Raw genomic sequence first — 13,242 nt, 5'->3', positions numbered from 1 at the left:
AGTGGTCTCAAGAACCGGCTAAACCCGACCCTCTGGATTGGGCAAGAACTGGAAAACAACTGAGTCTGCGCAAGAGCCAAAGGTTACTAGAGGTCACGAAGAGGAGCTCTCCACGACGACCACCAGAAGGTACTGCGCAAGCACAGTTAGGAGGAGTTTATGGAAATAACTTCCTGGCACTAATCTTAATACGAAGCGGGGATAGGTCATGCATATGTATAGGTGTATTGGGAAATCTTATGTATATGTAACATTTTACTCCATATAACCTCAGCGAGCGGCGGCACTCGGCGCACAAGGTCTTAAGAAAAATCTACCTTGCTGCCCACCGGTGATTAAACATACCTACTTTACAATCTTACGGATTGTGGGGTCTGCTGTGTATCCACACGTCACATGTGCCCACACTCCTTGGAATCTCTCCTGTGTGGAGGCCCAGGGCAGAGGGATGAGAGCCAGAATGCACCAAATGGACATTCATTTCTTGTTCTGCATGAGTAGCCCCAGGGCTAGGACCAGCCTTGCCTGGGTGTCTGTCCCTGCTCATTCCCTACTGTTGCCTGCAGTGAATTGGCCAGACCCTGCATGAGCAAAGCATTGACAACAGTGAAACACTGCTGCTGTGGTGCAAGTTCTTCTACTCCAACCAGAACGTGGACTCATGAGATCCTTTGCAGCTCAACCTGCTCTACATGCAGGTACAGCCCCCTGGAGTGCCTCTCTCTGCTGCCCTGTGTCATTCCCCTGCCAGGGCTGGTGGCAGAGGGTTTTGGCCAGGATTCACCACAGGGGGCACTTCAGGATGTCCAGTTATCTCCTGGGAGATATTTCCTGAGTAAGAGCCAATGCTGGCAATCCCAGCCCTGCCCTCTGTGTACTCTAGAGCTCCCCAGGAGATCCCATGTCTCCTCTGCCTGGTAGGAACCATCCTGAAGTCCTGCTGCTGTTCCTCTCCCAGGCATGGTGATGGTCCCTGTATGGGACAGCCTGCCCCTAGATCCTCCTCTTTTTCATGGCCACTTCTTTTCTGTCTGGAGAATAGGTCCTGCCTGGTGTGGAGGGGAGCAGTGGCAGGACTGTGTGGCTGCCCAGCCCACAGTGGTGTCTTCTCTTCCTGTGCAGGCTCGCAATGACATCCTTAACAGTTCCCACCCTGTCTCCTTTGACAAAGCCCGTGAGTTTGCTGACTACCAGTTTCAGATCCAGTTTGGGCTGCACAACGAGCAGAAGCACAAGCCGGGCTTTCTGGAGTGAGTGTCCCAGGGAGCCCTGGGCTTGTCTCCAGGCCACTCAAGCAGCTCAGCAGCCCCCAGCACTGCGTCAGCACACAGTGCTCAGGAATGCAGACATCTCTGGAGTGACCTCTCTCCTCCCTGCAGCACGGTGCCCTAGTGTGGAGGCTCACGCCAGCTGCAATGGATGCCAGCCCCCCATCCTGCTCCTTCTGACACCTCCCTGAGACATGCAGCCAGCTCCCCTTCTGATGGAGGGACTTCAGCCTGCCGTACAGCCTCCCCTGATGCTGCGCAAGGGGCTGCATCCTTAGCACCTCCACCCTACTCTCGGCAGCGTGGCTCCTAGGGCAGCTTTCATTACTGCAGCAACCTCTCCCACATCCTCTCTGCTCCCAGAAACTCTCAGTCCATGCCCTGGCAGGAGTTTGTCCAAGGCTTTGGGTTGGGCCTCTTTGTAGGCAAAGACAAATGCTGGATTCAGGCTCTGACACTAACAGCTGGCTTGGCTGTATCTTGGCAGACTCAAGGATTTCCTGCCCAGTTATATATCAAGCAGAAAGGGGAGCGCAAGATCTTCATGGAGGGTGGGGGAGTGTTAAGACCTGAGCTTCTTGTTCCTCCTTGCCAAAGGTTGAGGCTGTTCTTGTCCCTGGAGGCAGCATGTAGTGATTTGACGGGTGAGAAATAGGAGCATGAAGCTGTAGGTGGGCAGACAAGGCAGCTCCTGAGGTGTCAGAGGGTCAGATGGATGCTGTAGCAGGGGTGAGCGATGCTGGTGGGGTGGGGAGAGCCTGGAAAGGTAGTGACAGAGCAATGGTGGCACAGCCAGGGGATCGTGGAGCTAGTGTGATGTTCTTTTTTTGCTGTCGCAGGCCCACAAAAACTGTGGGAACATGAGCGAGATAGAGGCCCAAGTTCACTGTGTGAAATTTGCCCGTTTCCTCAAGACCTATGGGATCCTCTTCTTCCTGGTCAAGGCAGAGCAGTGGCTCCTCTAGCCAAATTTTCCCTTCTCCAGCATCTCTCTATTGTTGAGCTGCTTACCCATCAGCCCACGTTGCTCCAATTTTCCCTGTGGCCCCACTGTCTGTCTGTCCTTGGCCTTCCCTGTGTGCTGCCTTCCCACTTCTTGGTTCACGCTTTTTCTCATTTTCAAGCCCCATGTCATTTGTTGTCACCACCTGAAAGTGTGGCCTTGGGGGTGTTTGCTAGCCAAGGGAGGACTTAAAGGTATCTGCCTGGACGAATCCATGCTGGGAGCAGCCCATAACCCTTCTGTCATGGCCCGCAGGAGAAGATGAAGGGGAAGAACAAACTGGTGCCATGACTGTTGGGGATCACCAAGGAGTGTGTAATGTGCATGGATAAGAAGACCAAGGAAGTGATTCAGGAGTGGAACCTGACCAACATCAAGCACTGGGCAGCCTTGCCCAAGAGCTTCACCCTGGTAGGAGCCAGTCCTGGTCCTTCACCCTGCCTCCCTGGTGATGCCCCATGTGGGAGGCTGCTCTCACACCAACTCTTGGGTATTGCCCTGAGGTGGGACAGCTTTGCCCTCCTCTGGTGCCTCTCCCAGCCCCAGCTTCTGTTTTGGAGGCCAGCACTTGGCACTTAGCACAGACCAAATGGGCTCAGGATAGCCGCCAGCACCCTGCTTTGGTACTACCCTGTGCTATGCCATTGCAGGATTTTGGAGATTACCAGGATGGTTACTACTCGGTGCAGACAACAGAGGGGAAGCAGATTGCCCAGCTGATTGCCGGCTACATCAACATCATCCTGAAAAAGGTGAGGATGTGCTGGGAAGGGCAGCGTGGTGCCAATGACCATCTCCTCTCCAGAGGGGGGTGCAGGGCTCCCCTTCCAGCTGTCTCCAGACAGCAGTTGGCATACGATGCTGCTGGGGGGACCCCATGGCCCTGGTATGGTGCCTGGGCTGCAGGAAGAGGCTGGGAGGTGTGTGCTGGATGATGTGTTTTTTCTTTCCCTCTGCAGAAAAAAAGCAAAGACCACTTTGGACCAGAGGGGAATGAAGAGTCCACCATGCTGGAAGACTCTGTGTCTCCAAAGGAGTAAGTTGGAGCAAGTTAGCTGCCAACCAGAAGTTGAATGGAGAGCATTCTCCAGCTAAGCTTGCAGCATAGCGTGTCTGGAGGAAGAACTGCCAGTCCTTCAGCAGCAGCGCTCCCCAAGAGCCTGGTGCTGGGGCTGTGGGCATCCCTTGACCTGGTATTTCTCTTTGTTTCAGGTTGACCATCTTGCAGCAGCAGTTTAACTGTGTAGGCAAGGCGGAGCTGGGCTCAGTGGCCCTGCCAGTCATTATGCGGACGGGGGCTGGAGGGCCAGAAGACTTCCAGGTGGGCACGATGCCACAGGCTCAACTGCAAATCACCAGTAGCCAGATGCACCGAGGGCACATGCCTCCCCTGGTAAGCTCTCCCTGCGCCCGCTGTAGGGCACAGACTCCAAGAGGTGCCTGTCAGGCTCATGTAGACCCATCCATTTGGGTCCATGGCCAGGCATTTGCTTGCCATGAAGAGCAGGAGCTTTGTGCCATTGGCCTTGTGCATTTGCTGGCCTGGCTGAGCTGGTATCTGTAGAGAGAGAGCAAAAGTTAATCACTCACAAAGTCCAAGTCACGTACACCAAGTAGCTCCATGCCTGGAAGCATGAAACTCAGCACTGGAGGTGGCAACCACTGGGTGAGGTGGCAACCATCACTAGATCAATATCTGATGTTATCTGGATGCCTGGAGGAGTATGACATGAGGCGGAGGCCTCATGGTTCCAGTCCCCCATTTCTTTCTGCCCCAAACAAAAGGAGCCATTACCTCTACCCATGCAGGTGTGAATTAACAGACTTTGTGACATTAACATAAGTGATGAGATTGTCTATAGTCATCCCACCCACACATATGTCCCAGTGATGTAATGTAGAAATTTGAGTATAAATATCACCCCAATTTCAGCCCAAGAATCAGGACAGGATGAACTCGGAACCATACCGACGACTGGACGGATTGACAAATTTGCTCCCTCTCCATCCCCCCCACTTGGGACACCTTGTGGGTGAGATAATTTACCTCAGCTAATGCTTAGTGATGCATTTTCCTCCTCAGGTTCATACTCCCTGAGTGTATTTGATATTTCTCCTCAGGTTCATTTCTAGGCTTCCCTGAGTGTATTCTTGGTTTTGCTCCACTGTATTTCTGTTTGACGGACTCGTTTATTTGCCAAGTGGCCAGGCTTACAGTGAGCAAGTTGTTGTTGGTGGTGGTGTTTGTGTGTGTACAACCTTTAGTGTACCTGTAGCTTTTCAATTTATCACCGGCAATCCAAAAGAACCTGTAAATGTTGCTGTAAATAAACGATTACTATTTGTTCCCCGACTTGGATCTGTCGCATATTTGGTGCCGGCCTCACAAGACCAGATTTATTTCCCCATTTTTTGCAACAGTATCCTCCTGCAAACTTGAGCTCCACCCTGGCATTTTCCCCTGGCTGGCAGCTGCAGCCTCTCATTCAGGTTGTGCCACTCCAAGCTGCTGTGCCCAGCCAGCCCCACTAGTGCCATGGTTTGCAGCGGAGCCCCACACCTGGTGTTTGTGTCATTCCCCCACATTCTTCTCTGCAGCTGGAGAAGCATTTTAAAAGGTCCCTCTGCATCTGCTCCCTGCTACCCAAGAGCTGCCTAACTGCAGGACTCACTCATACCCACTGTGGGCAGATTCTTTGCAGTGGGCTGGGGCATTTCCCAGAGGGAGGTGCAGAGGGGAGAGTCCCTTTTTGCTGAGTGCCCTCTTTTGCAGAGGCACTTGCCTAGAGCACTGTCGTCAACAGCGTCTTATACCACAGGGGGTGCATGAGCTGAATATTTGAGCCTGTACACGGAGCCTCTGACATACCTCAGTCTGTCCCTGTGTTGCAGACTTCAGCCCAGCAAACCCTGACTGGCACCATCAACTCCAGGATGCAGGCTGTGCATGCAGCCCAGGCCACACTGGATGACTTCGAGACCTTGCCACCCCTTGGGCAGGATGCTGTGAGTACCAGGTGAAGAGGGGGTGCTGGGAGGAACCTCGCTGGAGGTTGCTCTCCAGGCTGGGTGAGGCTGGCCACATTCCTTGGAGAGGTGTCAGCAGCTCCCAGGAAGATCTTCTGCCTGCAAAGAGATGGGGTTGTATCCAGCTCTGAAGGCAGGAGCAAAGGGGGAGGGCACTTGGTCACGTCGCTTGGTCAGGATGGGCTGAGAAGTTTTGGGTGATGACAGCTCTTCCTTCCCTCATTCTTGTCTTCTCTTTCCTGAATCATTCTGTGTGAGTGTGGGTGCAGCTCCCCACCTCCATCATCACTTCCTGACTTTGTTCTCCCAATTTCAGGCATTCAAAGCTTGACACAAAAAACAAGATGGATTAATTGAAGCATTTGAGATCCACTACCAAGTGGATGCTATCACTGCTGGCACAGCCTTGGTGGTCAACCTCACTGCAGGTATATGGAGGGTTGGAGAAGAGGGATGCCCCTGTCTCTGGAGAAGTCTTGGTCTCTCTTGTCTGGCTGAAAGTCACATCTCCTGCCCTCCATCAGAGACTGGAGGAGCTAGCCTGCCCTAGCTAGAGCTAAATCAGTCCCAACTGCTGCTAATGTGCCTGTGAAGCTGGTCATACCCCTGCAGAAACATCCCTTGCCCTGCCTTTACATCCCCCAATATCCCTGCCTGTGCCCAGCCCAGTCCTTCCTCCCAGTCCTCGGCTGACCTGACATCCTCTGAACCAGGAGTGTGTTGTCCAGTCCCTGCTATAGCTCCAGGAACAGCTGCAGCATGGCACAGCTCTCCTTCCCCAGGCTCTCCTGCCCAAACTCAGCTGATGTGATTGTCTTTTGGGCTTAGGAGCCAGAGTGTTTCTCCCACTGCTCCTCGGAAGGAGGACCACATTGGTGACAGGCGCAGAGATGCTCTTGGAGCATCACTGAAGCACATTCCGTCTTGACTCATCTCCTCCCTGTGCAGGGAATCCAGCAGACACAGACTACACTGCCGTGAGCTGCACCATCACCACCATTTCTTCCAACCTGATGGAGATGTCCAAGGGCATGAAGCTGCTGGTTGCGCTGATGGAGGACGAGGGACGGAATGGGCAGCAGCTTCTTCAGGCAGCCAAGAACCTGGCGAGCACTGTCTCGGACCTGCTGAAAATGGCACAGCCTGCCAGTGCTGAGGTGGGGGGCAGAAGGGGCCATGGGGCTGAAAGGGAAGCCAAGGGGAACCATCAGGAGAGTTTTTAGGGTTTGCTCATGAGCCTGGTGTTGCTTTTGCCTCATTCCTTGCAGTCTCGCCAGAATCTCCTGCAGGCTGCAGGCCTCATGGGCCAGACCAGTGGTGAGCAGCTAGCTGCAGCAAATTGGGGAGAGTGACACTGACCCTCGATTCCAGGTGAGTGCACCCAGGGACACCTGCTCCCTAAAGCCTTTGCATAGGACTGGCAGGAAGGCTCCAGGCCAGAGCTTGGCCTGGTGCATGGTGGTGACTTTGCTGAAGAAAGGGACAGGCCATTGCCCATCTTCGACCCTAGAGCCACTGTGTGATATAACACCTCTTATCTTGTAGATTCCCATGTAGATCCCAGAAAGCTTCTGACCCAAACATGGTAAAGGAGGGCTGTAGGCATGGCTTGGTGGACCCTGCCCTCTCTCATGTGAGGGATGGTCCTCTGGGAATGATCAGCTGAACTCTTTGGAGAAGGGTTCTTGTCAAAAATCTGCTTTTCTGGTGGTCACCTCTCAGAAGTCCATGCACTCAGGTCACCGCTCAAGTGAGCACTGCCCCGGGAATCCTCCCTCACAGCCGCCTCAGCTCCTGCCTGCCGCCTCCTGCCCCTGGTCAGGACCTGCCTGCTTGCCCCCAACGGGGAACCAGGAAACCGGGGTGGCTGGAATCTTATGGGATGGGGTTTTTTTGGGGGAGCTTTGTTTGTGGTTTTTGGGTTTTTTTTTTGGCTGAGCTGGCTTCCAGCTGGCCTGTTTTCCCATGACTGCTACTTCCAACACAAGGGAGGTAGCACACCATGCTGGGGAGGGGGATCCAGACGTAGTATAGACCAAAACAGACTGCAGAAAGGGGGAGTTTCCATTCACCACAGCCACATGGCCTCAACATGAGTAGAAAAGCCAGAACAGAGAGCCAAGGAGTGCAGAAAAACTAGCGCCAGGGCAGGGGGCCATGCATGGCCAGGCAGCAGTGGTGTCAGGACAGGGCAGCCGCAAGGGGCGGATTTAGGACCTGGAAGACAATTTGCACACGTGTGGGGTGCTCTGCCCTGCAGCTGCCGGACTCCCCAGGCTCCTCTGGTGGGGTGGCCACTTCTTTGCCACAGTCAGATGCTGCAGTCTGGGGACTCCAGAGCTGGGTGCATGTCTTCTCCAGCCTCTCCTCCCATCTTCAAGGGTGATAGTTTGCAACGGGAGTAGTCTTGGCTTGTAGGAGGTGAGGGTATGCTGCGACAATTTTGGCTTGGTGGCCGGAGGCTTAGCTGCCACGGGGTACAGGGTCACTCAACCCGGGTCTGAGTCTGGTGCCCAGTGGGGAAGCAGTTTGCCATGTGCTGGTCACTGCTTGTTGTGTGCTGGCAGGGTGGCCCCATGCCTTCCCTACTAACCCCTGGGGGAGAAGAAACAGGTTGCTGTGTCATACACCTCCTTTAGCCCTGGGAATGACAGCCTGTCACTAAAGAGCTAGAAAATAGCTGGCATGCCTGCAGTACAGGTGACCAGTGCAGGCAGCAGCTCCTGCTCACCTCTTGCTGTTGGAGTGAGCCCATGGGCGGGAAGTGCTATTGGATGACACTGGATGCTGCCTACAGTGCAGCTGTGCCCACGGCCAGCTTGTGCCTGCTGTTTGGCCAGAGCCTGGTGCAGGTTGCAAAGCTGGGCAGTGCTGGTGGTGCCTCTCAGCAGGTTATCACTGTGGTACGGTCAGGGACTCGGTGCAGGTTGTTGCCTAGAGAAGGGGTCACAGGTGTTGCTGAGTGTTGCCCAAGCTGCTCTGAGCAGTGGTCATGGCAGCGTCCTGGCACAAGGAGGTGCTGTGGTGCAGGCTGCGGCTCAAAACAGGTTACAACCTCATGCCACTCCAGGTGTTTGGTGCTGCTGGGCTGGGCTGGGCTGGACGAAAGCCCCAGTCCCCTGCTGCTGGTGCTCCCGCTGGTGCTCCCTCGATGACCCTCTCATTACCCCCCAGGACATGCTCATGCAGCTGGTGAAGGCACTGGCCAGTGCCAAGGTAAGGTAAGCAGCATTAACCCTTGCCTTGGCATGGCTGCAAGCATCACCTGGGTGGTGGTAGCTCTAGCTGATATTGTTGTATGTATACCAGGACCACATGTCCTCAGGTGGGCTGTTAGGGGTATGGCACCCGAAGTATGAGCTGCCTCAGGCATTTGCCACCCTCAAACATCAAATATCCTCTTTGGAGGAGCAGAAGTTGGGGAGAGTTGTCCCTGCATGGCTCTTACAAGGAGCACACCATGCTTGCTGCCCAGCCTTTCCTCCTCCCTTTCAGGTAGTGACTCCCACAATCAGCTCCCGGTCTGCCAGGAGCAGCTGATTGAGGCTGGCAAGATGGAGGGCTGTGTGGAGGTCTCCAAGGTGGCCACTAGTAATGACCAGCTCCTGAAGCAAGTGGGGGTGGCATCCACAGTTGTCACCCAGGGCCTGAACGACCTGCTGCAGCATATCAAGCAGTATGCCACGGGCAGGTAGCCCATTGAGTGCTACGACCAGGCCACTGACACCATCCTCAACCTCACCAAGAACATACTCAGCTCCATGGGTGACATGGGTGAGACCAACTGATGGCACCCAGGGTAGAGCATGATGGGTGGGGAGGTATCAGGAAGTCTGTGGGACTTGCTAATGGGCCACCCTTCCTTTCTTTCCCAGGGGAAATGGTGCATCAGGCTCATATTCTGGCCCAGGCCACTTCTGACCTTGTCAACGCCATCAAAACCAATGTGGAGGGAGAGATCACAGAATCACAGAATCTCAGGAGTTGGAAGGCACCTCGAAAGATCATCCAGTCCAATCCCCCTGCCAGAGCAGGATCACCTAGACTAGGTCACACAGGAATGCGTCCAGGTTGACCTTGAATGTCTCCAGAGAAGGAGAGTCCACAACCTCTCTGGGCAGCCTGTTCCAGTGTTCTGTAACCCTCACAGTAAAAAAGTTTTTCCTCATGTTCACATGGAACCTCCTATGTTCCAGCCTGCACCCATTACCCCTTGTCCTGTCATTGGACATCAGAGAGAAGAACTTGGCTCCTTCCTCCTGACACTCGCCCTTTACAAATTTATAAACATTAATGAGGTCACCCCTCAGTCTCCTCTTCTCCAAGCTAAAGAGACCCAGCTCCCTCAGCCGCTCCTCATAAGGGAGATGCTCCACTCCCTCGATCATCCTTGTGGCCCTGCGCTGGACTCTTTCAAGCAACTCCCTGTCCTTCTTGAACTGAGGGGCCCAGAATTGAACACAATATTCCAGATGCGGTCTCACCAGGGCAGAGTAGAGGGGAAGGAGAACCTCTCTCGACCTACTAATCTCGAGATAGACCTGGAGAACTCGCACAGGCTGCTGAGCATGGCCAAGATCCTGGCTGACTCCACCACCAAGATGGTGGATGCTGCAAAGGTTTGTGGCATGCAGGAGAATGGACGCTGGCTCCAGCTCCCCTCTGACACCATTGGCTCAGTGCTATGGAGGGGACGAGCAGCCTCTGGGTCAGGGAGCATTTCCCAGTGTAAGGTCCTGCACCAAGCCAAGGACCTGTGCAATGGAGTGAGGCTCCTCCTGAAGCTGCTGGTGGTAGCAGAGGAGCTGTTTGCTTTCCTGCTGCTGAGCTCTCTGGGAGAGGCTTTGGGCATATCCCCAGCACTGTAAGCAGCTGTATTGTCTGGGGGGTTGTTTCCTGGCATCAGGCTGGAGCACAGCTGCTGCTGTCAGGAGGACAAGGGACCTGGTGGCCCCTGCAAAGGTGTGATGGGTTTCCTGATTTCTCCAGGGAGCTGCAGCCCATCCAGACAGCAAGGAGTAGCAGCAGTGGCTGCATGAGGTGACGGAGGGCCTCTGCATGGTGAACAACACTGCAGCCCAGAATGCCATCAAGAAGAAGCTTGTGCACAAGCTGGAGATGAGACACTGGGCAAGGGGCTGTGGAGGGTGAGCAGGCATAGTCAGTGAATGAGACCTGGCTGGGAGCCCCCATGTACCTGAGCTTTCTGGAGGGATAAAGTCCTTTTCATGTACAGTGTCCATGCTGCATCCCCCAGAGACCTCCCCACTGCTCCCTTCCCTTCCTTTGTGCACACCTGTCATGGTTTATACAGTTGCTCTATCACCCAGTGCCTCCTCCCCACCAAAGGAAAAGAGATCTGTGGGTTGAAATGGAAATATATTTAATAAAATATTAATAACAAAACTCATTTTAATAACAGTTATAATATAAAGTACACAGAGTTATCCCCAGCCATTATTGTTGGGGAGTAGGCCTCAGGGACAGGATGGTAAACAAGTCCCTCTCGAGATGTCAGCCATGGAAGAGGGAGCAGGAGGGAGAGGAAGAGGCAGAGAAGGAGGAAGAGGGAAAGACTGTCCCCAGCAAACTCCCCAATTTATAGTGAATGTGCCGTTGATGGTATGAATAGTATTAATTGGTCAGCCTAGGGTCACCTTGGGGTTGACTCCCCTAGGTTTCTGCTCCCCCCAGCCTCTGCATGTGTTTATCTCAAGACCTTGAAGACCTTGAGCACTATGGCAACCTGCATACCAGTATTAGCTGAAGCCTATAACAAAGTTTTTATCAACTTTATTCACATGAAATAGAGTGTTGTAGTCCTTACAAAATTGCAGTTTTCTTTAACAGAAAACTGACTCTCAAATTCTGGCCCACTAAACCAGGACAGCACCATGTTGCTTTGGGACACCGGGCATTGATAGTGCTGGGGATGCTTCATTGTTGCTGGTGGAGGCACAGGAGTAGAAGCTTAGCGGAGGGGCTGGGCCCTGGTGCATGGCAGGGAGGCTCCAGGGTAGGCTGCCCCACCACTAGTGCTAACCCATACCTCCCCTCGCCAGCATGCAGCCAAGCAAGCTGCTGCCTCCACCACCCAGACCATTGCCACCGCACAGCACGCTGCCTCTTCCAACAAGAACCCCACTGCACAGCAGCAACTGGTACAGAGCTGCAATGTAAGTTCAGCCAGAACTTTCTGCAGGTACCCACGCTGCCCAGAGCCTCCTGCGCTGGCTGTGGTACAGGCGTTACAGCTTTCATACCATGCTTGGCCTTCCTAAGATACTGGGAAACCTACTGCATGTAGGCATTGAAGAGATGCTGTGTCTTTTGGCCTGGCAGCCCAGTGGAAAGATGGTAGCTGCAGTCAAGGCCACTGTCCCCACCATCATGGACCAAGCCTCTGCAATGCAACTCAGTCAGTGTGCCAAGAACTTGGCCTCGGCTCTGGCCAAGCTCTGCACAAGCACACAGAAGGTGAGAGACTGTCCCGTTGTGTGGCAGAACCCAGACTGCACAGAGCAGGGTGGGGACAGCAGGGCGATGGGGAGAGCCTGGTGGCAGGTCACAGTTTCTGCCGCAGCAGGGTGGGCTCAGTGGTCACCTTGCCCACCTTCCCTTCTTCCCCATAGTAGGCTGAGGAGGCGTGCGAACCCCTGGAGATAGACTCTGGGCTGGGTCTCAGGCAGAGCCTGGAGAGGGACTTGCAGGAGCTAAGGCAGCTCATGACAGCAATCTCAAGCCTCTGCCGGGAGAGATGGTGAGGGCATGGGGAAGGGTGGTGTGCAGCAGGGGACCCACTGGGGTGGAGACTGGAGGCTACGCAGCCCACCAGCATGTCCTCACTCATACTCCCTGCAGATGGAGAAGTATGCCCAGGACCTGGGGAACAGCACAAAAGCCATCAGCTCTGCCATCACTCACCTCCTGGGAGAGGTGGCCCAGGGCAACAAGAACTACACAGGTACTGGCCTCTGCACCAGGGCTGGGAGAGGGGAGGGGGCTGTGCTGGCAGCATCTGACCTCTCCACCTCTCCAAGGATTGCCCCCCGAGAGGTGACCCAGGTCCTGCACTCACTCAGCCACTCATGGCACAGAGTGCCATGCTGGAGTGCGCTGGCGATGTCATGGATAGAGCCAACAACTTCATCAAGGAGGCACAGAAAGTGGTGGCCAAGCCCGGTGACCCGGAGAGCCAGCAGCACCTGGCCCAGATGGGGGAAGCCTCGGTGCCCCCCACCAGCCCGTGGGAAAGGCATGGGGCTGGCCTGGAGACAGTGACCACTCTTTACTTCTCCACAGGTGGCCAAGGCGGTGTCTCAGGCCCCAAGCCACTATGTCAACTGTCTGCTGGGACAGTAGGATGTGGACGCTGCCATCTGCATGGTGGCTGTTATGGGATTTGGTGATTGGAGCCAGTGTGGGAGGGGAAGGGAGGAAGCCTTGTAGGGATGCAAGCCAGTCCATCTGCGCTGGGTTCCTTTCTAGCGTATCCCCAAGCAGGTGCCAGATCTTCATCCTCCATCTCCATCCTCTTTGCTGCTTCTCCTAACCCCTTTCCCTGCCTCCAGTTCCTTCCCAGCACCAAGAGCTTCCAGGAGGTACGGAGTCAGCTGAAATGAGTGGCCACAGGGCTCAACCAATCCACCAACGAGCTGATACAGGCATCGCGTGGCACCCCTCAAGACCTGGCCATGTCCTCTGGCAAATTTGGGCAGGACTTCAATGAGTTTCTGCAGGCAGGAGATGAGATGGCCATCCAGTCCCTGATGAGAGCAAATGCCTGTTGGGGGATCCTGGGTACGGTGAGAGGTTTGGGGTGCCTGGGAAGGCAGCCGATTGCAGTCAGGGTGGCCAGGCAGTGGTGGTTAAGGTGGCTGTGGCCAACACAGCTGGTGAGATGGGGGTCTGGGGCTGTGCAAATCCACAGCAGCAGGGGAAAAG

At 54.7% G+C, this 13,242-nt stretch overlaps 1 pseudogene; it reads left to right on the top strand.

The window, feature by feature from the left end:
* The first annotated feature begins 578 nt into the window (after positions 1 to 578).
* Positions 579 to 13,242, top strand: part of LOC104538757 — a 19,903-nt pseudogene continuing 7,239 nt past the window's right edge.

This window comes from Mesitornis unicolor, unplaced genomic scaffold (genome assembly GCF_000695765.1).
Source record: "Mesitornis unicolor isolate BGI_N332 unplaced genomic scaffold, ASM69576v1 scaffold38933, whole genome shotgun sequence".
Lineage (NCBI taxonomy): Eukaryota > Metazoa > Chordata > Aves > Mesitornithiformes > Mesitornithidae > Mesitornis > Mesitornis unicolor.
The sequence above is the reverse complement of the archived record's forward strand: the minus strand, read 5'-3'. Positions and strand labels throughout refer to the sequence as shown.